Source organism: Delphinus delphis, chromosome 13 (genome assembly GCF_949987515.2).
Source record: "Delphinus delphis chromosome 13, mDelDel1.2, whole genome shotgun sequence".
Lineage (NCBI taxonomy): Eukaryota > Metazoa > Chordata > Mammalia > Artiodactyla > Delphinidae > Delphinus > Delphinus delphis.
In genome coordinates, this window is record NC_082695.1 from 83,880,823 (window position 1) to 83,908,345 (window position 27,523).

The window sequence follows — 27,523 nt, forward strand, 5'->3', positions numbered from 1 at the left end:
CTCCTCGTTTTCTTCTCTCAGAAAATAAAGTGCACTCCTCACTCATGAACCAACAGTCATCTTTTATGGTGTTTTCTTTTTTGCTTTTGTCATTTGAGTTTTGCTTGCTTTCCCTGTTTTTCCTCAGGTTGACTTTTAAGCTTTAGTATAAAGATAACTGAAATATAATGTTAATCTATGCATGTCACGGGATTTAACCTTGGAGAATGCTATGAATGTTAACCATTAATTCATCAATTAATTGCAATCAATTTACAGATTATGGCGTGACCGGATACTCCTGTGAGGATGAACTAAGCTGGGGTGGTCGGTGATACAGAGGACTAACTAGTCCTGGTCAGCAAGGCCCAGTAGTTAGGGTGCCTTGGATTCTTCTATTTCCTTTCTGAGCTCATCCCCTTAGAACTTTATTTTATGCTGCCTTTGAGCTGCCCACGTGCAATTGCTCTAACATTAGAATCTACCCTTTTTTTTTGTTGTTTTGGCCGTGCCACGTGGCATGGGATCTTAGTTCCCTGGCCAGTGATCGAACTCGCGCCCCCTGCAGTGCAAGCGCGGAGTCTTAACCACTGGACCGCCAGGGAAGTCCCCAACCTACCCTTCTGATAACACAGAACTTCCTGCTTTATTCCCCACCTCCCCGCCTTGCAAATCCCCTATACAAAGGTGCCCTGAAGGTACACTTCCTCTAGATGGTACAATGCAGTGACAGCAGGGCATGACAGCGAGATGGACATTATTGAATTTCAGACAAAACTCCTTGGGGAAATAACTTGAGTATACCAATGTTGTAAGTATCCTTTAAAATAAGGCTTGTAGGTAGACATCAGTACACATAGCTAAACTTCCTGGAAATAGATGTTAGCATAGACCAGTTAGACCAAGTGAGTAATTCACCACCAAACAAGGAACCCACAGACCTGAATGTCTTCTAGGTCCTACCTCTTGTTTGTATGATCTTGGGCAAGTCAGGTAAGTCCTCTAAAAATCATTGTCTTTATTTACAAAAAGTATCGCTTTCCCTGCTAATTTCCCCAGTTTCTTTTAGAGATAAAAATATATTTTAAACTGTTTCAAAAACAAGAGAGTACTATCATGTATGATTTAAAAGCAAGTAAAAGTCTTTTGTGTTTTAATATAAAACAATTATTTGCACCAATGACATTAATAGCTGGACATTTAACATTAACACAACTGAAATTTTGCAAAGTCCAGGAGAGTTTAATCAAGTAATTCCTAGGGCAGGAACCCATCAAATTAAGTATGTTAGCTGGAATAATATTGAATTAGAATAAGAAAATTGCTTAAATAAAATGAATTTTAAAAAATGTTAGATCAATGAGTTACCCCCCTTTCCAGCCCTGTTATGATAGCTAGCTATTCCTATACCACCCTAAAAGCCCTCACACACTCTACCCCATCACCACAATTTTTTATTTTACTCATTGATGATAATGTATTAAATCTGCTAGTAGATACATATGCAACACAAATATATTTTGAAGTCTTCATGACATTTTAGATGTAAGCGGCCTAAAATACTAGGACATAAAAATGGTCCTGGAAGATATATAGAAAGAAGCGAGTTTGACTTTTACAAAAAAAGCCCAAGGGCATCGGCACTCTTCCAAGTTTCGTTAAGTCCCTCTGGAGTAGATCAGTCTAGCCCTGCTTGTTCACAAAACCTTAGAAGGTGAATTTAGAAGAAAGAGCTTAGTCCTTTGGCGTGCATTAATCTTGGCTGAAGCTGAGGGAAGACATGAACCCAATGTGTTCTTTCCTAAAATAATAACGTATATTTAACACAACAGTGAGGACAGAAATTTGAACTCTTTCACTGACCATGATTTAACATTAAAACTTTTACAACAGAAAATCATATTTAACGATATCTTAATAATTCCATTAACAAGAGCACAGTGTTTGTCAAATTGTGGATCTCCAGTCCTCTGTCCCAGGACTGCTACCTGAGTTGTGTGTTCGAGAATTAAGGTCCTGAACCCCACCCTCAGAACTTCTGACCCAGTAGGTCTGAAGTGTTGTTTTAGGCATCTGCAGTTTAACAATGCTCCTAGTACCTTTCATGCAATGCAATTTAAGAACGATTGACTGCTCTGCTATCTTCAAACATGGATCCAAATAATAACATTCAATACCAGCTCTGCCATACGAACGGCAGAACCTTAGGAAATACACTTGACTTCCTTAGATTTCAGTGTATTCACTGGGGAAATGAAAGAGGATATCTTATCCACAGGACTGTAGTGGTGTTTCCATGTGTAATGCCTGCAAAGCCTTGGTCTTATTGCCTGCTACATATTGTGTACTCAATAAGTATAGCCATTATTATTATTAATTCTATTTTTGTATTGTCAATTAAAGTAAGTATTAAATAAAATCAATTTACTCCTTGGGAAAACAATTAAAAGATAATGCAATAGGTTCCAGTGCAAAACTCTTTGGAAAATGCTGAAGTAAAATTGGCATTGTTTCCACTGTAATTTTGCAAAGTTCCATTAATGACACAATATATGCACAACTGAGTGTTAAAATGCAGAAAACTTGTGTTTATTGTTTAATTTTTAAGTTTTCAAAAAAATTTTATGTCCCTTAAAATATTCTTATAAAAATTGTATGCTTCTTTTTAATATTTTCCGTGTACATTTTATTGACTTTTGGTTCAATAATAATTATTTCAACACTGATTACTCATCACAGCAGCCAAATAGTTCATCCATAGTAGATAGAATGTTGGGTCTGTGTATACAGACCCTTATATCCCTATGCTCAACTGAGGATAAAATCATACAACACTTTCCTGGTTTCCATTGACGTTAAAAGCATAATAATCTACACAGGTTATCAGTGGCATAATAATGAAATAATATATGAAAGTTCTTTAAAACGTTAAGTGAGTCAAATCAGTGTAAGGTGTTATTATCTCTTCTGCTGTTATTACCGCTTGTACTATTAACAGTCATGGCAGCCACATAATGCCCTTTGAGTGGGAGACAGTAATAATAACACTGTCATTATTAAGAGCTCACTTTGAGCCCAGTTCACCACTAAATACTTTATATGCATTATAACATTTAATGTTCTCAAGGATCGAATGAGGTTAGTCACATGACTATTTTTAAGTGAAGAACCCAAAACCTAGAGTGTTTAAGTAGTGTTTCCAAAGGGCAGAGCAGTGGCAAAGTTGAGCAGGGACCTCATCTTCCTCTTTCCTCCTGTCGTATCCGCAGGGGCCTAACCAAGCTCTGACACACGGCAGGAGCTCAATAATAAAGGAACACAATTCGGGGTAAGGTTTTTCCACCGCCTCCAGGCACCTCTTATCTGCAGTCTACCAAAGACCTTTGGCGTTAGGGTTCTCCAGAGAAACACAGCCAACATGATGGAATATACATAGCTGACCCTCAGACAACACAGGTTTGAACTGTGGGTCCCCACTCATACGTGGAAGTTTTCTCAATAGGAAACACCACAGTACTACGCGATCCAACGTTGGGTGGATCAAAGAATGTGGAACCTTGGATACTGAGCGTGGACATAAATTACATGTGGATTTTTGACTGTGTGAAGGGTCTGCTGTATACACAAAGAGAGAGATTTCTTTCAAGGAATTGGTTCACATGACTGTGGAGGTTGGCAAGTCCAAAATCTGCAGGGTGGGTAGGCTGCAGACCTGGAGGAGTAGCCGTTCAAGCTGAAGGCCACCTGCTGGAAGAATTCCCTCTTCTTTAGGAGAGGTCAACTGATTGGATAAAGTCCACTGCATTTTAGAGGGTTAGCAGCTTTACACAAAGCTGACAGATTAAATGTTAATCTCATCTAAAAAATAACCTTCACTGAAATATCTGGACTAAGGTTTGACAAAATTGTCTGAGCATGGCAACTGAGCCAAACAGATATATAACATTAACCGTCACACTCTGGCAGCAAATCCATCAGATCAGAGCAACACCTTTCAATCGTAACCTCACCTGCAGCCAGCCACTTGCTTTCGGGTTGAGTTTTGTATGGCAATGATACATTTTCCAAAATCTAACCACTTCTCTCCACCTCAGTCGCCACCATCATCGTCCAATTTCCCCCAAACCTCTTCTTCCTGCTTCTACTAGTGCTCCTGTAAATACAAAGTCAGTTATGACATTTCTCTACTTAAAAGTCATGCATTAATTTCCCATTTCACCCAGTGAAAATCCAAAATCCTTACAAAGACCACCCAGCTCTGTGTGATCTGCTCCCCGATCCATGTTTGCTCTCATCGCCCCTATGTCCCCCTTTCTCACTTTATTCCAGCTTTCTGGGCTCCCACACTGTCCCCAGCTCCCAGATTTTGCCCTATACTCATGCACTGGCTACTTCTCTGCCTAAAACACTCACACCCCAGACAGTCACATGCCTGATTCCTTCACCTTTATGAACGCTTGTTCTGAAGGCACCCTCTTAATGAGCCCTACCCCAGCCATGTCTTTAAAAACGACAATCCATCCTTGTCTCTATTAGCTTTTCTTTTTGTGGCTGTTTAACAAAGTACCACAAACTTAGCAGCTTAAAACAATACCCATTTATTATCCCACGGTTTTGCAGGTCAGAAGTCCAGGTGGGCTCAACAGGGCTCTCCCTTAGAGTCTCACAAGGCAAATCAAGGTGGGTCTCCTTTTAGGAGGCAGCAAGTAGAGTGAAACCTCTCATGGATTTTTCTGCACATGGGAGCCAATGGAATCTACAGATTCAATGCAATCCCTATCAAACTACCAATGGCATTTTTCACAGAACTAGAACAAAAAATTTCACAATTTGTATGGAAACACAAAAGACTCCTAATAACCAAAGCAATTGTGAGAAAGAAAAATGGAGCTGAAGGAGTCAGGCTCCCGGACTTCAGACTATACTATAAAGCTACAGTAATCAAGGCAGTATGGTACTGGGACAAAAACAGATATATAGATCAATGGAACAGGATAGAAAGCACAGAGATAAACCCATGCACCTTTTTTCTGCTAAAGGAGGCAAGACTATACATTGGAGAAAAGACAGACTCTTCAATAAGTGGTGCTGGGAAAAATGGACAGCTACATGTAAAAGAATGAAATTAGAACACTCCCTAACACCATACACAAAAATAAAGTCAAAATGGATTAAAGACCTAAATGTAAGGCCAGACACTATCAAACTCTTAGAGGAAAACATAGGCAGAACACTCTATGACATAAATCACAGCAAGATCCACCTCCTAAAGAAATGGAAATAAAAACAAAAATAAACAAATGGGACCTAATGAAAGTTCAAAGCTGTTGCACAGCAAAGGAAACCATTAACAAGATGAAAAGACAACCCTCAGAATAGGAGGAAATATTTGCAATTGAAGCAATTGACAAAGGATTAATCTCCAATATATACAAGCAGCTCATGCAGCTCAATATCAAAAAAACAAACAACTCAATCCAAAAATGGGCAGAAGACCTAAATAGACATTTCTCCAAAGAAGGTATACAGATTGCCAACAAACACATGAAAGGATGCCCAACATCACTAATCATTAGAGAAATGCAAATCAAAATTACAATGAGGTATCACCTCACACCAGTCAGAATGGTCATCAAAAAATCTACAAACAATAAATGCTGGAGAGGGTGTGGAGAAAAGGGGAACCTCTTGCACTGTTGGTCGGAATGTAAATTGATACAGCCACTGTGGCAAACAGTATGGAGGTTCCTTAAAAAACTAAAAATAGAACTACCATACAACCCAGCAATCCCACTACTGGGCATACACTCTGAGAAAACCATAATTCAAAAAGAGTCATGTACTACAATATTCCTTGCAGCTCTATTTACAATAGCCAGGACATGGAAGCAACCTAAGTGTCCATTGACAGATGAATGGATAAAGAAGATGTGGCACTTATATATAATAGAATATTACTCAGCCATGTAAAGTAACAAAATTGAGTTATTTGTAGGAAGGGGGATGGACCTAGAGTCTGTCATACAGACTGAAGTAAGTCGGAAAGAGAAAAACAAATACCATATACTAACACATATATATGGAATCTGAAAAAAAAAACCAAACAAAAAAACCCATTGTTCTGAAGAACCTAAGGGCAGGACAGGAATAAAGACACAGATATAGAGAATGGACATGAAGACATGGGGAGGGGGAAGGGTAAGCTGTGACAAAGTGAGAGAGTGGCATGGACATACATACACTGCCAAATGTACAATAGATAGCTAGTGGGAAGCAGCTGCATAGCACAGGGAGATCAGCGCTGTACTTTGTGACCACCTATAGGCGTGGTATATGGAGGGTGGGCGGGAGATGCAAGAGGGAGGAGATATGGGTATATATGTATAGCTGATTCACTTTGTTATAAAGCAGAAACTAACATACCATTGTAAAGCAATTATACTCCAATAAAGATGTGAAAAAAAAAAAAAGAAATACAAATACTTCTACTACTACTACTACTACTGAAAAAAGAAAAAAGCTCTCTGAATAGACTCCCATGTTAGTGTCAGCTGCAGTTCGGTATGAAAGGCTGCCCTCTTTTCTGGATTGCATAGTACCTCCTACAGTGGAAAAACACTCAGCTGTAAGGAATAGAAAGTTGGTCTTATTAAATGACTTCCTGGGGGCTCCCATTTGCTTATGACAGTGAGCACATTTTATGGTTCAGTGATGTGAAAACTTGCATTGTGTTTTTCCTGTAGCCACATTTAATGTTGTTTGAAAAGGAGCTTTTCTACTACGTAATTTTATTTTACAGATTCAGTGAAAATGAGTAGAGATAAACTCTGGCATTTGATAAAATAATTCGATTTTTCTTTTTCCTACCCATAAACTATGCTCGTGTGTTATGCTATGTTATATTTGTAAAATACACATTGTATGCCATAGTAATGTGCAAAAAATTATGTTTGTCATCTCCTGCTGACATGTTTATTCTCGTATACATTGAGAGGCTAAATGGCTGTGCACTTATGTGGTGACTCTTACGGTGATATTTTTGTCATATCAGCATTAGCGTTGCTTAATCTCCTTTTACTGTCTTTGTGGACTTTACATATATGCTGAGAAACTCACATGGGCATATTATCTACCCAGAGTGGTTTGGATATACCAGTCTGTGACGATCTTTGAGACTGCTTAAAGCAGTGTTGAGATATCTGTGGAGATTTCCTTCTAATCATCAGCTCACTTAGCTACGTCTTATTGGACCACGGTGCTGCGCTTCGCTATTTCAGGGATATCTATATGTTTTATATATATTTTGCACATTTACACAACTACTGTAAATGGTAGTCAAAATATTTTTAATATTAATTCTGAAAGAGTACATAATTTGAAATGTTTCATCAATCATGAAAGACAAATTAACTTATAAGCAGTATAGGGAAAGTAGCATATTTAACTGACAATACACATAGCCTAAAATGACCCATTTTCTAAACATGTTGAAAGACACGGTTTCTAGTTAGTACTTATGCATGGTTTAACACAGATTAAACCAAAGCTACTTAAATAAGTAAGAGAAAAGGAAACTTTGGGACTTCCCTGGCGGCGCATTTATTAAGAATCCGCCTGCCAATGCAGGGGACACGAGTTTGAGCCCTGGCCCGGGAAGATCCCACATGCCTCCGAGCAGCTAAGCCCGTGTGCCATAACTACTGAGCCTGTGCTATGGAGCCCACAAGCCACAACTACTGAAGCCCACGTGCCTAGAGCCCGTGCTCCGCAACAAGAGAAGCCACAGCAATGAGAAGCCCACGCAGCGCAACAAAGACCCAATGCAGCCAAAAATAAAAATAAGTAAATAAATAAAATAAAATAAATTTATTAAAAAACAAGGAAACTTTTCTTCAAAATAAATTTCATAACTAAACAATGAGATAACATAAAATTTAGGGGATAATTAAAATGTTTATGACTCAACCATAGCGATCTCTATTTAAGATGGCTGTGGCTGTCTGTGATAATCATCTATCACTGCTTTGAAGCTCAGAGCTATAGATTCCATTCCATTGAGTTAGCAGATTTGTAAACCTTCTATGCCCAAACCAACTGTTTTTCTTCAGAGCTAAGCTACTCAATGGAATGATTGACTATGAGTATAGAAATAAACAAAGACCACTCAAATGAGATGAAGCAGAGCCCGTTTACTCAGAGTTTGCTATAGCAACGGGATCAGCCACCTTTACGATTAGCAGAGACTCAAAGGCAGGCGGGGCAGTGGGAAAGCTTCATAGTGAAGACTTAAGGAAGTGTTAAAGTCAGTGCTGATCGGAGTTTCTTGGCATGGGGAAGAAAGAAGCAGGTTGAGTAGAAGCAGCGTATCTTGTGTTGGGTTTGGGAGCATAGCTGGCTTTCCTGACTTGGAAGCTGGGTGAAAGATAAGGAAGCTGGCATTGACCAAAACCTGACTATTCTGGGCTAATTACTGAAGAAGTTGTGGCTGGGATTTCTGGACTAACTGTGGGTCAGAATTCTACTATCATGTACGGTCCGGTCAAGGTCCATTTGTATATTCAGTCTCTCACAGATGCCGTAACTATTCAACCAATATTGATTTTATGCCTAAAATATGCAACACTTTTCCCCTCAAAATAATGTGTCTCTTTTCTTTTTTAAGACAGCTTGTCTTGAAGTATTCTTAGCACCTCTTCTCAATAGTCTGAGTGTATTAAATATGGTCTACTGCTGCCTGTGATTTGTAAATAATGAATTGTTCTTCCTAAATTGGTCGTAGGTAAATTTATTCTCTGGTTTAGATATCTTTCTCTAACACTGCTTAAAAATGTTCTTTCATCACTAAACGTATAAAGTATTTTCAGAGGTTTGGTTTTAAGCTTTCAGCTGATCTTCCCAGCAAACCTTTAAAAAAAGTTCTCATCCAAAGAAAAATATTTTTTTTAAATATCACTTGGAATTTCTTCCACAATCTTTTATTTTCCCCAAAATGGGGATTGATGGCTGTGGGAGGAAAGAGAGTCAAAGACACAGTAGACACATTAATTTAGCAGAAATTGATATCTTGTGTTTATATGACTTATTATTCAAACTTGGTTGGTTAACCACAGGAGTGTAGAATATCCATGAGCTTGAATTTCAGACTGACTTTGCTACTTGTGATTCCCTTGCTCTCATTACATGTCTTGTTTTTAGAGTAAGTTCTGCTACAGTCTATTAACCTATGGCAATCAACTGGGAAAGGAGAATGTGACCAAGATATAAAACTCCAGCTGCTTTAAAGAAGATATTTGAAACAAAACTGTAAAGTTTTGTGGTTGTTTCTTATCCGCTGTTTTGCTTATGAAACTGGTTTTGCTTGTATGCACAGGGAACATTTTATAAAGATGACACAATAGTTGATTACAATGGAGCTAAGTAGAATTATGCTTAGGGTTATTTAGAGGGAGTCAACAATTGAATTGAGGGAGAAAAAATATTCCTGCAAATATAAGTTGATGTCAAATTATGGAAAATTTCTAGATCTTATCAGGTAGTGTGAGAATATTTTAACAATGTTTACTAGTTCATAATGACTATTACTAGTTATTATTAGTAGTTGTCTGGGAGAGAAAAAAGGGAGTAGAAACAATTAAATGTCTTTATAAACTTGCTAATGACCACACTGACAAATACACTAAAAATACCAAAGTAACTTAAATATATGAAGTATACACGTGTATAGATATATATGTATTGATATATAGAGATATATGAATATATAGAGAGATATGTATATATAGAAAGATATGTATAAAGAGAGATACATGTCTATAGAGAGATATATGTATAGAGAGAGATATGACAAAAGTAGAACTAATTGATTACTGAAGGTATAATCAATAAAGGAGTGCCCTTTCTAGGTCATCACATCACAACCTTTCTATTCTCATCTCAGGGGAGAACAAATTCTAAACTACTGATGTCATGAAAAGACTTTATGCTTTGCAGTAAAGTAGAAAAGACTTGAATTGGAATTTTCAGTCTGCCACTTACTGAGACTTCCTAGAAAGATATCTTAAATTCTGTGAAGTTACCATTTGTAAATTGTAGTTAATACTGGAGTTGCTGTGTGGTTAAAACGTAGGCATTGGGAATATGCCTGGCACATAGAAGAGCAAGGCTTGGAACAAGTGTCCAGCTGGAATGCCCACGGATTTGTCTTCAGTCGAGTTTTATTTCATATTTTCTTTGCTATCTTAGATCAAGGTATAGTAGTATTAGAATTTTAGAACTGAAAATATCAATATCATATAGACGATTGGATTATAAAAATTCACATGGTAGAAAGCTTGAGTGAAAGACTAATGTAATGGATGACAGGCAGACTCAAGATTTGGGAAGGAAGTCTTGGGAAGGCCACCTTTGGAGAATAAAATTATAGGCTCCATGGAAAATCTCAGAGTTTGAGAGTTTTAAGAAACCATAAAGTTTATCTATTTATTCTAAAATCTCTTGGTGAGGAAGGAAAATTCAGGGAGGAAAGACTAAATAGAATTTAATATGAAATATAATGTGGAAGAACTTTTACTTCTACACTTATGCTAAGGGGCATGGATTACTGAGCCATACAGAAGTGCTGTCAGGTGGCTGATACGTGTTATATGAGATCAACTTTTTGATGTGATTTGTTGAAACATTGACTGGAAAATTCTCCCTTTCTAAAAATGCATATATTTCTACTCACTGCCCCTATAGAGAGGAAACTCATAATTCAATTGATAAGGATTACTCCAGTTTTTAAGATGCCTACAATAGTCTTTATATATATACATACATATATATATATTATATATATATATATAAATCCACTAGAGGGCTAATACAGTAAGCTATCGACTAGTAACATCATTCTGTCAAAGAGTACAAGCCCTAAGAACAGTTAAGAACAAGGAACTTTAAAAAATGAAATACATACCAGGTAAATTTTGATGTTGGGAATAGAGACAGAATAATTTTAAAACATCAGATAGTAATAGAGCTTCAACTTCCTCACGGTTTTTTTCTTTCCTCTATGAGTGCTGGAGAAAAATCTCAGTTGGGGGCTAGTATTATGACTATAAAATGACATCCATACCTTTGTGCATATTCTAGGACTTATATTTACTGTTCAGTAAATATGTGCAGATGTGGTCACTGAAATGGAAAGTAGAAACCCGAACACTTGAAGAATTCCAAAATTGTGAGAAGAAAATTACAAAGCTCTGTCCATTACAATTCTCCCATGGATACCAATGTGGACCTTGACATTCTCTACATTGCAGCTTCTAAGGCAACTGGGCAAAATTATCCAGATACGATTATCAGATTAATTTACATCTTCCCATTTCCAGATTCTATACCAAACCTTTTATAAATGTGGACTCAATTGTTTCCTACACTTTCTGTTCTTTGGTCATTTTTCATAAAGTACTACTTTAAACAGCCCGTTTGGGCTTCCCTGGTGGCGCAGTGGTTGAGAGTCCTCCTGCCGATGCAGGGGACACGGGTTCGTGCCCTGGTCCGGGAAGATCCCACATGCAGCGGAGCGGCTGGGCCTGTGAGCCATGGCCGCTGAGCCTGCGCGTCCGGAGCCTGTGCTCTGCAGCGGGAGAGGCCACAGCAGTGAGAGGCCCGCGTACCGCAAAAAAACTAAACAAAACAAAAAAAACAGTCCCTTTGGGGATTTGAACAGAAATCTGAAATGAGTGGAAAGTGCCTGACTACTGTAGTCAACTCTGTTTCACAAAGTGATTAAAGTGAGGAAACTATCCATAGAAAATGCCATTTTCAGACCCTTAGTGATGGGTATGCTATGGTTTTTAATAGCAAGTAGCACAGAGTCTTGCTTTATATTCTCAGGTTATGCTTAGGGCAGATCTGAGGCCATGTTACTCTTCCATCTAAAGACATGTAAATTCCATAATGAGCAGTTGATTATTTCACAGTTATCTTGTCAATGTCTCTAGAACCTCAAATCTGTAGGAAGTCTTCAACTCAGAAACTCCCAGAGAACAGTCATCCTTGCTAAAGACTAGCAGCTCTACCTGCTAGTACTCTCTTTTATTGTTTTTTTTGGTTTGTTTTTTTGCAGTACGCGGGCCTCTCACTGTTGTGGCCTCTCCCTTTGCGGAACACATGTGGGATCTTCCCGGACCGGGGCACGAACCCGTGTCCCCTTCATGGGCAGGCGGACTCTCAACCATTGCGCCACCAGGGAAGCCCTATTGTTATTTTGTTTTGTAAAAATTCGGAGTAATTTCTTTGCTCCCTAGATGGCAGCCATTGTGCTTTCAAATAGACCAAGGTATTTATTACCCCTTGGTCCCCTTCTACTTTCTAGCATCAGGCATACTTTAGTATTAACAAACTAGCAAAAAAAGCAGGCATTTCACTTGATTTTAAAATGAATAGACTCTATTTACTCATTTATTCAACAAATATTTTTGTCCCAAGCAAAGTACTTCTCTTTAGATGTAACATCATGAGAAGTCTTTGAAAATTTCGTCTAGCTTGTAGTGTATTGAATAAAGCCTACGATGAAAAAAAGTACATAATATTTAGAGGTATGTAGTTTCATAGCATTCATCTTACTTATTTAACATAAACTACTTCAAACGTGGCAAGGCTCTAACTAAGGTGCATTTGTTGTAAGAATGGTGGCCCATGAGTAAATGATGAGTGTGTTGTGGTGACTATAATCTTGTTTCCTGAATAGCATGTTTATATCACACATTTTACAGTCATTTCTTCTCTGACTCTATAGCCGCTGAGTAAATAGAAGCTGGATCATGAAAACCTATAACTGTAATAAATCAAGCTAGTAATTCCCTTGTCAAGCATGCTTTCTGACAGTGGATAGATGGGACAAGGTGGAGAAAACTGCTGGAAGCACTTCACTTGTATGCAGGCGATGCCATTGGCTATAATCAGCTAGGTAAGGACAGAAATGATTACACTTCTCAAAGCAGGCATTGAATATCTCCTATACACCAGGCGTTTTGAAGAAATGGCGCCATAACTCTTTTTAAAAGTGCCAAAATGCAGATAATTATTTCTTTTAAAATATTGTGTGGCCAGTATATATCTATTCCACGCTTGTAAATTTATTTTCATCTCCGTTATAGAACAGCAGTAATGTTTATGAAATTTCATTGACAGAGAACATTATACGGACCTCAGTAAATAAACTACACAATTAAAAGCACTGACACATAACATGTTTTGTATTTTGTTTTATTTTGGCGATAAATGAATCTCAACCAGACGGAATACATTTATAGCCTATAAAGGCACAAGACAAAGTAAATTGTGAAAAAGGTTAAGCCACTAAGGGAGCTTTTTATCCAATGTAAAATATGCTGAAACCTACACTTACTGTGTACTTACAAGAGTGAATGATCGGTTTTAGGAGAGAAATAATGAATTTCTTCAAAGTTTTTCAGTACAACTTCTGAACAAAAGATGAAACAAATAATGGTATATTTCTTATGTTTAATGTAAATAAAAAACCCTAGAAATGTAACTTAATCTGTGTATTTGTGTATATTTATTTTCAGATGTCACTGCAAAAAGTAAGCAAACATTATAGGGGTGAAAAGTGGTGTCAGACAGGATAGTTCCTCCTCCGTAAGAATATAGAACTTTCCTCAGTGAAGGGCAGTTTAGCCTGTGACTATCGCAGGGGCGCTCTTTTCCTTCATCACAGCTTGTACTGCAGAGCTCCCTGGCTCTCATTCTGGTCTGACTGCAGACTCTACATGTCCATCCCGTTCCCGCTAGGACATCTTCATGAACTTCAAATGAGATTTCCTTAACCATGAGCCACTTTCCCCTTTCCTGTTCCTTTTGGAATTGCCTTCAGAGTTCTTCATTTCTTCCTCCCCAAGATTCAGTTATCAAACAATGTCCGAGAAAGTCGGTATTTCTCAATCTAGTGATTAAACACTGGTCCTGGGCTTGTTTCTATTCCCTAAATGTACCTCTTCCAGAGTTTCTCAGAGGATACACTCCCTCAAAATTGCCTCTTTTAAGAAGCATTTGATTCTCACTTCTAAGACATCACTACTTAACCGTATTTTTTTTTTCTTCTTCGGAAAATAATATAGTACAAGTTTTGAAATCCCTGAAGATAGTGTGTAGCAAACTAACAACAAAAGAATATAAATTAACAAAATAAAAGGAACAATACTCCCTAAAACAAAACACAGTAAAAATTGCAATAATTGTCCCTAAACTGAGCATTACTTTATAATACATTTGCTGTCAACTGATGTCTAAAAATGTCTCCCAAACTTGCTGCTTTGAATAACAACAATGTATTGTCTCTCAGTTCTGAAGACCCACCAGGCATTCCTTCTGCTTTGCTTGGCGTGGACTACAGCACTACAGAAGGACCAGTTACCTCCGCAGATGCCTGAAAGCTGATGCTGGCTGCCGGGGGGTAATCTGCAGGCAGTGTCTCTGCTCAGCTGCTCTATCCTGTGCTCTGCACAATGAGGTTGGGTTCACGAAGGAGCTTTCCAAGAGTCAGGAACTGCATTCTGCCAATCCTCATAAGCCTTGGGATCCAGAATCTTTGAAAGCCACTTCTGCAGTATTCTATTTGTCAAAGCAAACACAGGGCCAGCACACAGGAGGGGGAGATCTCCATCTTTGAAGAGGGAACAGCATGTATGTGCAGAAGGAAGCAAAACTGGCCGCCATGTTGGAGACCGTCTACCACAGAGAGCCTGAGAAACACAATTTTCCACATAACCCCTCTGAGAAAGTATAGTTTTCCCCCCTCCGACATATTTTATAGTCTAAATTATTCTACAGTTTCCTTTGGAATCAAACCTAAACTTTCTTCCAAGGAACTCTGACTCATGGAATGTGGTTAATTCCTCTCATGCCTGACAAAGCAATGCCTCTCCTTTGGTTTCAGTACGTAAAACCTACCCAAGAAATACATTTCCTTGGGCTATTAAAATATCATCATGCTACGGAATATAAAGCAAATACAGCATGTGCTGATTCTCTTGTCATCAGAATGCCTCATTATGTCTTTCTCTTAATGAGGACCTTATTTGTGAGACTGCTGAGCTGTGAAATACATTCTAATTAATTTTGGAATATTAATTGGTTTTAAATATTCTATACTTATAACAAGAAGAATACAGTTCTTTATTCGGCATAGTCAATTCCATGTTGTAAGTGATTTATAGTTACTATGTTAGTTGACCATGCCTATAAATATGGACGCATCCAAAATTAAAATGACAATACAGATATTTGAGAAACTGGATTTTATACCAAATTAAGTTTTAATGGGAAAAAACTATTTTTTTCTATTATTTCTATTTTTTTCAAAATTAAAGATGAATCTACATACATATGGTAAAATCGTTTTGGAGCAAACTTCTATTAAAGGTTGTTTCTATTAAAGGTGGTTAAATCATTAATGCTTACATACTTTGAAATATTCGTTTAAATGTCAGGTCTATCATCTCCCTCTCTCTCTCTCTCTCCATAGATTTTTTTCTGTGACCTTGTATCATGGGGCCTCATAGTGATAAGCTCTTAGTTGTTATTAAACCCAATATTCTCTTATTCATGGACATTTAGACTTTCCTGATCAGGACTCAATCACCACTTTTTCTCCCCAGCATCATAATACCAACACACTCAGCTGACATCAGGCATAATCGTAACTTGAGAAAATACAAACACAAACAAGCACACACAGGTGAACAATGAGCTTTAGTAAGTCAACACTGATTAATAAACTAAGTTAGTGAAGGTTAAAAAAAGTCCTTAAATTTTTTGATCTGATACAAATTCACATGGAGGTATTGTAACCCATGAAAGATGTAAGATAGCATTATTGAACAAAGGGATACATTTTTTAGAAATACATCTTATTGATAGTTCAAGAACTTCCTTTATGAAAGTATAAGCATACACCAAAATTCATAAAGTTGACCTTATAAAGTTGCTTAAATCTTCAACAAAGTCTGCTCCCCAACTAGCATGAATAAAATTAGAGGCTAAGTACTTTTCATTGAAAAACAGAAAGTCTTTAAACAGTATGTTTACTTCCCCAAAAGAACAGAAGTCCAGTGGCCACTCTGCCTCCAATGACAATTACCACATAAACCTTACTGAGCTATAATAAACATAATTATTGAATGCTTTAAGAGCAGATGTTGACATTTACAGGTTACATATTAGGAATAATCTGCACAAACTGCACATTCCAAATCTCACATTTGTTTAGGAAACCAAAGATTTCCATTGTTTTAGCTCTCTAGAGCTTCTTCCCTTGTACCTGATGTTAAACAGTTTCTTCCTGAAGTCACCCCTCCACCTCTTAAGAGCAGATTATTACAAGAAACTATTACCAGTTTGATCAAATGTGTAAACCTCCATCTCCGCAAATAAAAGCCTTTTGAAAAGTTATTATCTGAAATCCAAATGAATGGACAGATGCCTCCATTATAAAATTAAACAGATTTTTAAAATATTGACAAATGCTTTCAGATAGTTACATTTTGTGATTTTTTTTTAAAAAATGCAAATACTATCAAACTCTACTGATTTTTCTTGGGAAGCCTATTAATAACGTAAATGGAACAGGGACCAATGAATGATTGGCTCAGGAGGAACTCATGCAGATGGCATCAACGAAACATTGAGTTAAAATCTGCCCTGAGTCACACATCATCTTTTAAGGCTCATTTTAATGATAAATTTGCAGGCTTCTCATCACGAGATCAGTTTAATTTTTCCTATCATACGTATTTTTTTATGTTCTCTCCATATCGCTACCTCTCCGTATATATATATAAAAAAAGAATGTCCTTTCGAAAGCAAGTTCTATAGCTGCACGAGTGTGTTTGAGATGTGGATAAACGAGAGTGTTCTGTCATAATAAGTGACAATAACGTCAGCAGGCATCTATTAACCAACCATAACGGAGCAGCGTCGCCAAGAGGCGACGCTGGACCAACTTCTGACCTCTTTTCAAGTGGGGTCTGTGACAAAATGATAGACTAAGCTGCTGAGATCATTCCATTCAGCCTGACTGTACAGACTAATATTTATGATAGACACTGTGTGCAATATTAAAACAAATTATCGTTTTATTGAAGAAAAATATAAGCACACCGTAGCCTGGTGAAAATAGTGAGGACTCAGTATATACACGTAGTTCTCGATCCTTCTCTCTTCAGTGGCTGAGAAAGACATGAAATTCAGGTGAATAGCTTTTATGTATCAATTATTTTGAGTTATTAAAATATAGACAGAATGCCCTACATCTTCAGAATGGGAAGCAAGCACATTCGTATCTCTTTATACCATTCAAATAATGTTTCATGTCCTCTGTATGCCCAGAGTAAGCAGAAAGTTCACATTTTCTTCCTCAATGTCTTTGCAAACCACTGCACTGAATTGTCCAAAAGATGGGGGACTTGCTCAGTCCAAAGGGACAAGGCATAACCTAAAGCAAAAGCAATGTCTTAGTCCATTTTGGCTGCTGTAACAAAATACCATAGACTGGGCGGCTTGTAAATGACAGAAATTTATTTCTCACACTTCTGGAGGCTGGAAGGCCAAGTTCAGGGTTTCAGTGTCGTCAGGTTCTGGTGAAAGTCCACTTGCAGTGATCTTATTGCTGTGTCCTCACATGGGGAAAGGGCTAGGGAGTTCTGTGAGATCCCTTTTATTGTTTTTTTAACAATTTTTAAAAATTAAAATGTAGTTAATTTACAATGTTCTGTTAGTTTCAGGTGTACAACGAAGTGTTTGTCTGTAACCACCTTGGAACTGATGTGTAGTTTTATTGTCTCTTTAAATTCCAGATACTGAATAAGACTTAGCTTTTAAATATTCATAATATACAACAAAGCTTTTAAATATTCATAATATACAACCAAGTAAATCATATAACAGATTTTCTGATAAACTCAATGGGAATAAACAGAAACAGTTTCCGGAGAAATTTGAAAATAGGAAATCTTTGTCACACTAAAACATGCTCAACTTTATGTATGAAAACTATTCTCTTTATAGCCAACATGCGTTTCACCTTACAGTGAAGAAACTTTACCAGTATCTTCTTCTAATTCAAGGAGTAAACATTTGTCATATCTATTTAAAATATTGTCATCTTCCTACACACACCAGATCAATATAAAATTCATTTGAAGTGGAAAGGGAAATTGTTGAAATGCACACAACGGGTGCTTAGCTATCAGAGTTGACATGATTCTGTTGACAGTTTTTATAAGTAAAGGTGGTCCTTTAATCATTTCATTAAAAATACAGAAATGAATCAAAAAATATTATGAGGTCACAACACAATTTACGATAGAGAGATTCTACATTTTTCACTTCTTGACATATACCACATATATGACTAGGCATTGCTAAATTTGAGACATGAATTTCTGCTTTAATTATTTAAACAGTAAACAAAGTATGCTCAGCATACATTCCATGAAGTTTCCAAAGCAAAGAATTATGGCGAATTATATATCAACATTTTATTTTAAATAGATTCATTTAAACATCATTGAAGACATTTTTAAGATTATTATTTTCTACCCGAAAGTTCATTTGTTGAAATAAATAGAAAATCCATGTTTGCAAAATCACACTGAGTGAAAAACTGAAAAATAGAGATATTCTTCTATATTAAAATAATTGCTGTTTTGTATTCTTTTGCCTCCTGCTTTTGGTTAAATATCTCAGACTCGAACACTTTTATTCCATTTTCCTTAAATTTTCAAGTTTAGTCAATATTTTTAGAAAATTAACTGTGCTATCCTCCATATAAAGTCTTAAATTGATTCAGGGACAATTTACTTTCTTGCATGGAGAAATTGGAAGAGCTGTAATTCAACAAAATGAAAAACAGCTGTAGAGCAAAAATAATTTTTCTTTTTCCGTGTGATTTCTCAAAGTTCTTTTTAACTTAAGACTTTGGCACCTTTGACAACGGAACTACCATGGTGACAGTATCGATTGCCATGCCTTTCGTATCGTAAGTGCGGGTTATGGAGAGATTTAGATGAAAGGGCTGTGATTATTTCAGAGTTTGGTTGTGAAAGAGGAGGAGCTCACTGAGTACCAATCATTCAGTCTCATGGCGAAAGTTAAGAAGGCAGAATTAGGAAAGCAGGGTCTTAATGATAAGCATCGTTTAATGTGCAGTTCTTCCTAAGTTGGTCTGGAGTCTCTGAGTATTTTGGTTACTTGAGTTTTCTGTGATTTAATCATTGAACTGTTTTGCTTGGTAGATTTTTGCTTTACATTCATCTATGAAAAAGAGACTGCTGGCTCTGAAAAATAATGGGCTATGAATGTGATGTGAGATGAAAAATTTTGCTTGCATTTTAAATCAGAAGTCATATAAACTATATGTAATATTTAAAAAAAGGCATAGGAGGTTTACACGGAAAAAAGAATTGCTCTCAAGAAAATCATACAAATTTAAACACAAATAGAAGTGTTATGTTTATCAACCAAATTTATTGTATTTCCTAAAGTATATTAAGGCATCGATATTGATAACTGAAAATTAAAAGAAGAAATAATATCTGTGATATGTATCAATATATGTCTAAACCCGTTTATAATGGAAAACAACCATACAAAATATTCTATCTGATTAGTTTAAGAAATAATGTTGAAAATTAAAAATTTAGAATGATTTAGAATGTATTTAGAATGATTCTGGCAGGTCAGAAGCCATATTGACTAGTGATAGTTTAGATAGAAAACTAAAATATATAACCATCATTTCTTTCTAGGTATATGCTTATAAATCCTGTCAGTGAAAAAATGACACAATGAACAGACTCTCCTAAGTTATCACCAACTTCTTGAATATTCCATTAAGGAAAATCTCTAATAGTAATTAATAGCCCATGTTTATCCTGTTTTATGCTCTGAAGTTTCAAGAGACTTCATACATCATCTTATGGTAATTTTCATCAATAGTTTAGAAGTAGCAAGCATTATTTTTTTATTTTTACTGCAACTACAGTTTTGGGGAGGGTATAATATATGAAAGTTTGAAAAACTAATTCCACAGCACCTGTCATGATTCAGGTTAAGGATTAACTCTGTTATCGGGATTCAATGTCATAAATACAAGAAGAAGCATTTTCCTACCTATAGCTAAGAACTTTGCTTCTTTCTCCATCTGAATTAGCAGAGAATGTTCAAATACAAATAAAAAGCTCATGTTAGGAGTTTTCAGTATTTCAACCAGGGGTAAAAGGAAGCATTTCTGGGACCCAATGTTCTCTAATATGCTTTGAAATAATTGATAACACAATAAGTCATATTAACAATGCATGCTTCCATAGAGAAACCCAGTGATAGTCTAAACAGGACAAGCATGCAGGTTTTTTTTTTTAACTCTGTGTAGCAATTGGCCAACATTAACTTAAAGGAATCACTGTTTCTGCACATACACACCCTCTTGGATGGAATATTAACTACCATAGTTGTCCTAACATCAGTAGCTATGTTCCCTTCACGTTAGCTGTAGCATAACAGTAAAGATGAACAATAGATTCCTCAGGAAAATACACGTTTTCTCAAATGGCTTAAATGAATATTCAACATTTATTCTATGAATATTGATAGATAACATTTCATACGACAACAATCTTGTTCTTGCAACGCAAATGCTCCCTGTAGCTTTGTCACTTGGGAAAAATATGATATATTTATTCTCTGATTAGAAAATATATTACTCTTCAATAATCCCAGGGGGCATGCTTCTACATCAGAGCTAAATTGATTTATCCAAATTTTCTCTGAGGACAGATGGAAAAATAACCATGTCTGAGGTTAGGCAATAGCCGTCTCAGTCCAGACAGCGAAATGAGAATAAGGGACATCAAAGGCATTGGGCCAGCAGAGGAGTCAATAGCAATTATTTGAATACTCTAGGGTTAGGGTTAGGGATAAGTGTTAGGACGTTTTTCTATTTACTATATAAGAAAGAATACATATCGAAAATATTTTAATGTAGCCACTTACTGTGTTTCTAGTAAGAAATTAATGTAACCAGTCCATATGGTAGAGCTGTATTATTATTTCCTACAGCTTTGCTCTAGCTTAGTTAGTGGCTTCAGCAAAATACTTGCCTTTGGAAGGTTTTAAGAATCTATTTAAGAAAGTAATATATAGGGTTTTTTGTTTGTTTTTTGTTTTTTTTGCAGTCTGTATTCTTCAAATAACATTTTAAGGCTGCTTTAGTTGGTCATTAGGACAGATAAGCTCCACCATTTTTCCCAATTCTTTCTAACACTGCTTGAATTCTAATACAACAAATCTATATGTTTGCTGGGTGACATAGCATCTCAAATTGCTAATTTTGCTATTTTTACTAGTTCACATGACCTTTAAAATGTGAAGAATGAGTCAGCATATGTTAACAAATTCTGCCGACAAATTCTAACCTTGTAATGTAAAACATATTCTATACCCTGCAAAGTCATTGGTATATTTGAAGATAATTTTCTTAGCCTGGATCCCTAGAAAACAGCCTGAGGCAAGACTTTTTACTAATACTTTACTGGGATGCACAACCCCAGGGTAGCCAGAGGGAGCGAAATGAGGCCAGGAAAGTTGGGAAGCAAAGGCAGGGTCATATGTCACCATGTTGGCCCCTAGTTGGTGAGGCACCTGCTGTGTGCCCAGCAAACACACCTGTGCTGCCGTCAGTAGCATCTTGAGAATGGTGATGCTGTCCTCTAAGGTGGGCCTTAATCCAATGAGGGTGTGGGAAGATGAGCTAGGGACTTGGCAAAGAAGCTGGCCAGCCTCAGGTAATGGAGCTACATGGGCTGAGCAAAGTTGGTCAGTTTTAGCATCCGTTAAGGCTGAGCAAGGTGAACAAGGGCCAGGGAGAGAGGTGTGGCCGAAAGAAGCTCTGGAGGTGCCCAAGGTAAGTCTGACACAGACACCACATTAGATTTGGGGCTTCGTGGTCCTCACACTCCGAGTCCTTTTCCTGAATGTCCAGGGCCCTCCTTCCACTTTTGCTGTGGGTTTGCTCTGGGATCTATACTCCAGATGCATCCCCAGCAGGGTTTCTCAGCCTGACCTTGGGCCGGGTAACACTTTATGGCAGGGGTTGTCCTATGTACTGCAGAACGTTCAGCAGCATCCTTGGCTTCTACCCACTGGCTGCTGGGAGCTCCCTTGACCCAGTTGTGACAACCCAAAATGTCTACAGGCACTGCCGAATGTTTCATGGTTGGCAGAAGTGCCCTAATTGAACATCTGTGATGTGTACAACCCACATATACATTAGAACCTACTCGTCCCATCTCCCAATTCCCGAGGTCTACCTTTACTTTCCAAAAAGCTGATCTATACATTAGTCAGTGATCTTACACACAAGCAGGCTATAATTGTCAAAAGGACATTTAGGTTTTCAAGGCATTGCACTTCCCTGGTTTTCCTTCCTCTTCCCTGAGCATCCCTTCTCTAACTTCTGATTTTTCATGTTCAAGGACCTAAATAATGGGTGAGTACAGAGGCCCTGTTTCCAGTCCTGCAGCGAACTAACTCAGTAAATTGAATCCTTCTACTCTTTTTTATTTTTAGTTGGAGTAAAATTGCTTTACAGTGTTGTGTTAGTGTCTGCTGTAAATGAAGTGAATCGGCTACATGTATACATATATCCCCTCCCTCTTGCATCTCCCTCCCACCTCCCCATCCCACCCCTCTAGGTCATCACAGAGCACCGAGCTGAGCTCCCTGTGCTACACAGCAGGTTCCCACTAGCTCTCTATTTTACACACGGTAACATATTTATGTCAAACCTAATCCTTCTACTCTTTTAATCATCGATTATTTTGCATGGAGACACATATGTGTAGGCTCTGAATCAAACTGGCTAGTTATGAATCCTGAGGTCACCACTTAGGGCTGCTGTGAAATTTATCATCAGCACATCCCCACTTACGGGAGATGCTGATAATAAATAATGTCTACCTTGGAGAGCTGTGGGAGAACCACATGACATTATTAACATAATATGGTTGTCATGCTACTTGGCTTACCTCAGACAATGAACATCAGCTGTTACTGCCATCTGCATCTATATTCCGATCTCTCATGTAAACTTCACTCCTTAAAGCATCTTCACATGAGATTTAAATAACTCAGGAATATACTCAGTATTCTTCTAAAAACTTCCTCTTTGTACTACTTTGCAAGGACACGTGCTTTTTCTACTCCCAGTTTTTAAATCTTGGAGGTGCCTTTCACTTTTTCCGCATCTGGTCTTCTCATTCTTCCTCTCATACAGTTAACACCTCATATTTGGATTCTGCTTTCTGATTGGAAAGCATTTTCAATTTGCTTCTTTCAAAATTCCAGTGAGTCAGGAAGGACAAGTGCATTCAATATCAATTCAAAAGAAAAAATGTTATTTAGAAGCTCTTATGAAGCAGACGCTATTTTAGTTTCCAGACAATGAAAATAAGAATCAGGTCCGTGGATTACTGTAAGGTACCTAACTTGTTACCCTGACTGTGAGTAATGCCCTTTCCTATCCTTCTTCACGTCCCTGCTAGACAATTTGCCAAAACACGATGGCTTAAAGATCTAAAATCGTCCCCGGTGGCGACATAAGTGTTCTGCATCACCTTCGAATACGGCTGGTCCCTCCCTATTTTTTTAAAGCATGCTTAACTCCTAAACTCCATTCTAATGAGGTAGACCTGCCCGCTTTCTTTCATCCCATCTGTGTTTATTTCATTATTTTCCTCCCACTGTTATGTCTTTTTCCTGGAATTGTGTACATCCTACATATTATTTAACAACGCAGTCCCCTTTGCTGACTCGAGGGTGGAATGGTATTTCGTGCATCTTAACTCTTTACAGTAGGGAATGTCACACAGTGTAACGTTTAATTGTCCTCAGATCATTTCAAATGCTGTAGTTCTGTCTCCTGTGCTAGACTGTAAACTTGTGAAGATTGGGGCCATATGGAGGAGTACCTATGTTTACCAGATACTTAGAATATGATTTCTAGTCTATACCTACTTGCAGGATGAGCATTTGATCTTTCCAGACATCAAGGATAGTGGCTTAGTCCAAAGAGAAGCTATCATAGAGGAAATTTCATGTATGTTGGTAATCTGGGGATTTCAGTGTCTCTAGAGATGTAGCATATGCCATCCACCTCTTCCATTTAGTAGTCCTCAGATCATGCTCACTTTAGACATGTATTTTTGCCCTTCAACATAGCTAATCACAGCAAAACCACTCCCAGGAAGAACTCTCACTACGGTCTCGGCAGCAACTCCTGTTCCTTCTGCCAAGCCAGGAGTTACATCAGAATTCCAGGACTGTGTGACTCACTGATATCTAGTGATTGGTGCTGATGCAGTATGTTTTCAAATGTAACAAATGAAAGTTGTGTTAGGACACATACATATGTCTAGGACGTTCTTTTAGCTTCACTCAAATGATAATTTTGGGGAGAACTGGAAAATAAAGAGATGTACATTCTTGTAAAGTTGGTCTTAACATAAACAAACAGGTATATCTGTATTTTTCCTGTCTGTAACAATCACACCTGGCTGTACCTGTTATTCTCAGAAAGAGATTAGAAATGACAGTGGCAGTTAAAAATTGGTGTTACTGCAATTTCAGTTTTCACTTACAGTATTCTTTTGTACCAATCTCAAGCATTTTGACTTCCAGATCAGCTTCCTATTAGCTGCATTTCGTTGTAGTACACAAAAAAGAACGTCAGTGTTGAGAAGGTTTATAAAGATAAAGACTCTTATTTTTTTGTCTTTGATAAAGAATTTGTAATATTGCTCTGCTCTTAAAATTCATCCTTTTAGCTAATTAAAAAAATGCATGTTTACATAGGGTAAGTTTTAGTGTTATGAAAATAAATTACTAGCATTTAGATATTTTCTCAGGATGCTTTAGAAATCGAAGTGTATTTATATTATGAAAAGTCCAAAAGTACACTCTTTCTTTCAGCAGTGTGTTACTGAGATATTTTGTTGATTTGTCACCAAGAATGTTACCTCACTGTGGACTTTTGGAAAAAGTGAAGTCAATTTCCAGGGCTACTTTACATGGTTCCTCAGAATACCAAAATCAAATTTCTTGATGATTTCCTCTTTCGTATTTTAATGTAAATATCAAGTATTCAGTTTCAGAGATAAAAAGTGAGTGAACGTGGAAGAAGTTGAAAGAGCTCTTCTTTTATGTGTGAGGGAACCAAAGGGTTATCTCACTGAGTAAAAAGCAAAGGGAAGCTGGAGCCGCAGCAGGATTAACATAAGGACTCTCCTCACTAGGCACCATCTTAAAGTGAAAGTGTTCTCAGGTCACCATGGTTAATGAGTCTTATTTACAGGAAGCAATTTAAGTACCGACTTAACTTCCCCATCATGCAGAACTGTGCCTTGACCTACAAAGGTAATAAATAAGAGTTGTCTCGATCTATAATAGAAACTGGGGTTACAATGCATGTCTTCTGAACTCATCAAAGGAACTGGTGGATGAGTAATTATTTCCTCCCCAGCGAACAAAAGGAAGCCAGCCAGGAAAACCTACTCAGAAAGAAAAATAACATTTTTGGGTGCACTGTGTCTGGTTCCGTAACATGTGTTAACTGAGCCAAAAATACATTCAAGTGATTTTGACAGCTGAACAACTGATTGAAAAGTGAAAAATATATTAACTAGCTAAAGGCTTTAGCTCTAAGAAATCAGTTTGATTTTACTGTCAGATTACTGAGAGTGCCTCTCGCTTTGGGATGCTGTTGAGTAGCGGTGACCACCGGCCAGTGACTCCTAAGGAAAAGAAAATAATAAGTAACAGGTACGAAAGTGATGCATCTCCGGGATCCAGGCTTTAACTTCCATGTGAGTTATGACTGATGTGCTTCCACCAACTACTCAGAGCTTGAGCTCTCACTGACAGCAGGAAGGGGAACATGGCAACTGACAATCTTTGTGTCGTCTGAAGTGACAAAATCTTGCCTCTCACTTCCTCTACTTCTTCAACAGATTAAGATAGTTTCCCTCATCCTCTGTCTCCTTGCAAGAGAGATCGCCTCTATCTCCTATCTATTAGCAAAATTTATGACAATATAATGCAGTGAATTTGCTTGTTTTCTCTTCTTGACAAGGACTTTTCCTTGCAAGCTTGCTCCACAGGTGCTGGTGAGATAAACTTTGTGCTTATCAGAGTAAATGATTTTTTAAATCCATGAGCCTACTGGTAAAGAAAGTTTAATCATTTCCTTTTAATTCCACATTTTCCCAACATCTTGAGTTTAAACTTCCCAACTCCAGTTTTCGTCCTTATTAGAAGTCATACTCCCGGGGATGTGGCACGTGTGCGTGTGCCCCTGTGTGCTGTGAATACATGCTTGCGCGTGCACGTGTAGACCAAAGGAACTCTTTCCTGTGCCTGGAAGTCTAGGAAATCAGTCCACCAAGTAATATTTCTGAGTGCACAACACCTGTGCTGTGCACGTAAAAAGCTTGTTGGACTTAGATTCAACAGCTGGGTAATTATATCACAGCTTTTGCATTCACTAGGTATATAACCTCAGAAGCCACTTAATTGCTCTAAATGTTCATTCCTTCATCTGTAAGCAAGTGATGAAAGCAATGCCCACTGTAATATTAAGTAAGATACTTTTTGTGGAAATTCTTTATAAAATGAATCACTCAATTAAAATGAGGATTTTTTTCACGTGCATACCTTTAGACTTTCTCTTTCATCAATAATATCACTGCATTTTAATTAGTGTTTTCATTGCTATATCACCCCTTATATGGAGACCTTTTCAAGGGCAAAAACTTTGTTTCTCTAATATTGCAATGGTATGTGACACACAGTAGATAATAAACATTTGTTGATTAACACATGTACCCAGGATTATAGAGAAAGAAAATTAAAGCAGAATATTGTGTTCTAAACTAGATCATGTCGCAAGGGCTCTGTAGCACTAGCTTCACTTGGAGTGACTAAAAAGACTCTTGGAAAAGGAAGTCATCCTTTGAACACACAGATGCCCATTGCCTGTGACTACTACAGCACAGCCACGTGACCCCGGTCAAGTGGGAAGATCAACCTGAAAGTAACATTTATTTAATTTCCAATCTACTTGATTTAATTCTATTCAGTTATATTATTTGCAGTTCATTAAAATATATTTAACTAGTTTCATAACTCAATTAATTTGCACCCAATTTACAGTGCCCTTTGTTGTATTTTGTGTGAATTTTAGAAACAACTTTGAGGATGGTCTCACTAGACGATTAAAGAAAAAACTTTACAAATTAAACTACGCAGATCGGATGATTTGGTAACAGCTGGGGAAACAGTTGTAATGAGGACATAAAGTGAGACTTGACTAGAAAGAGGTGTTACAAGAAAACTGAGAAGTAACAGAAGTCTGGGCTTATAAGGAATGATTAAAGAAGTAGGTCATCTTGAGTATGTGGATCAAAGACTCTACAGTTTAAGGCAA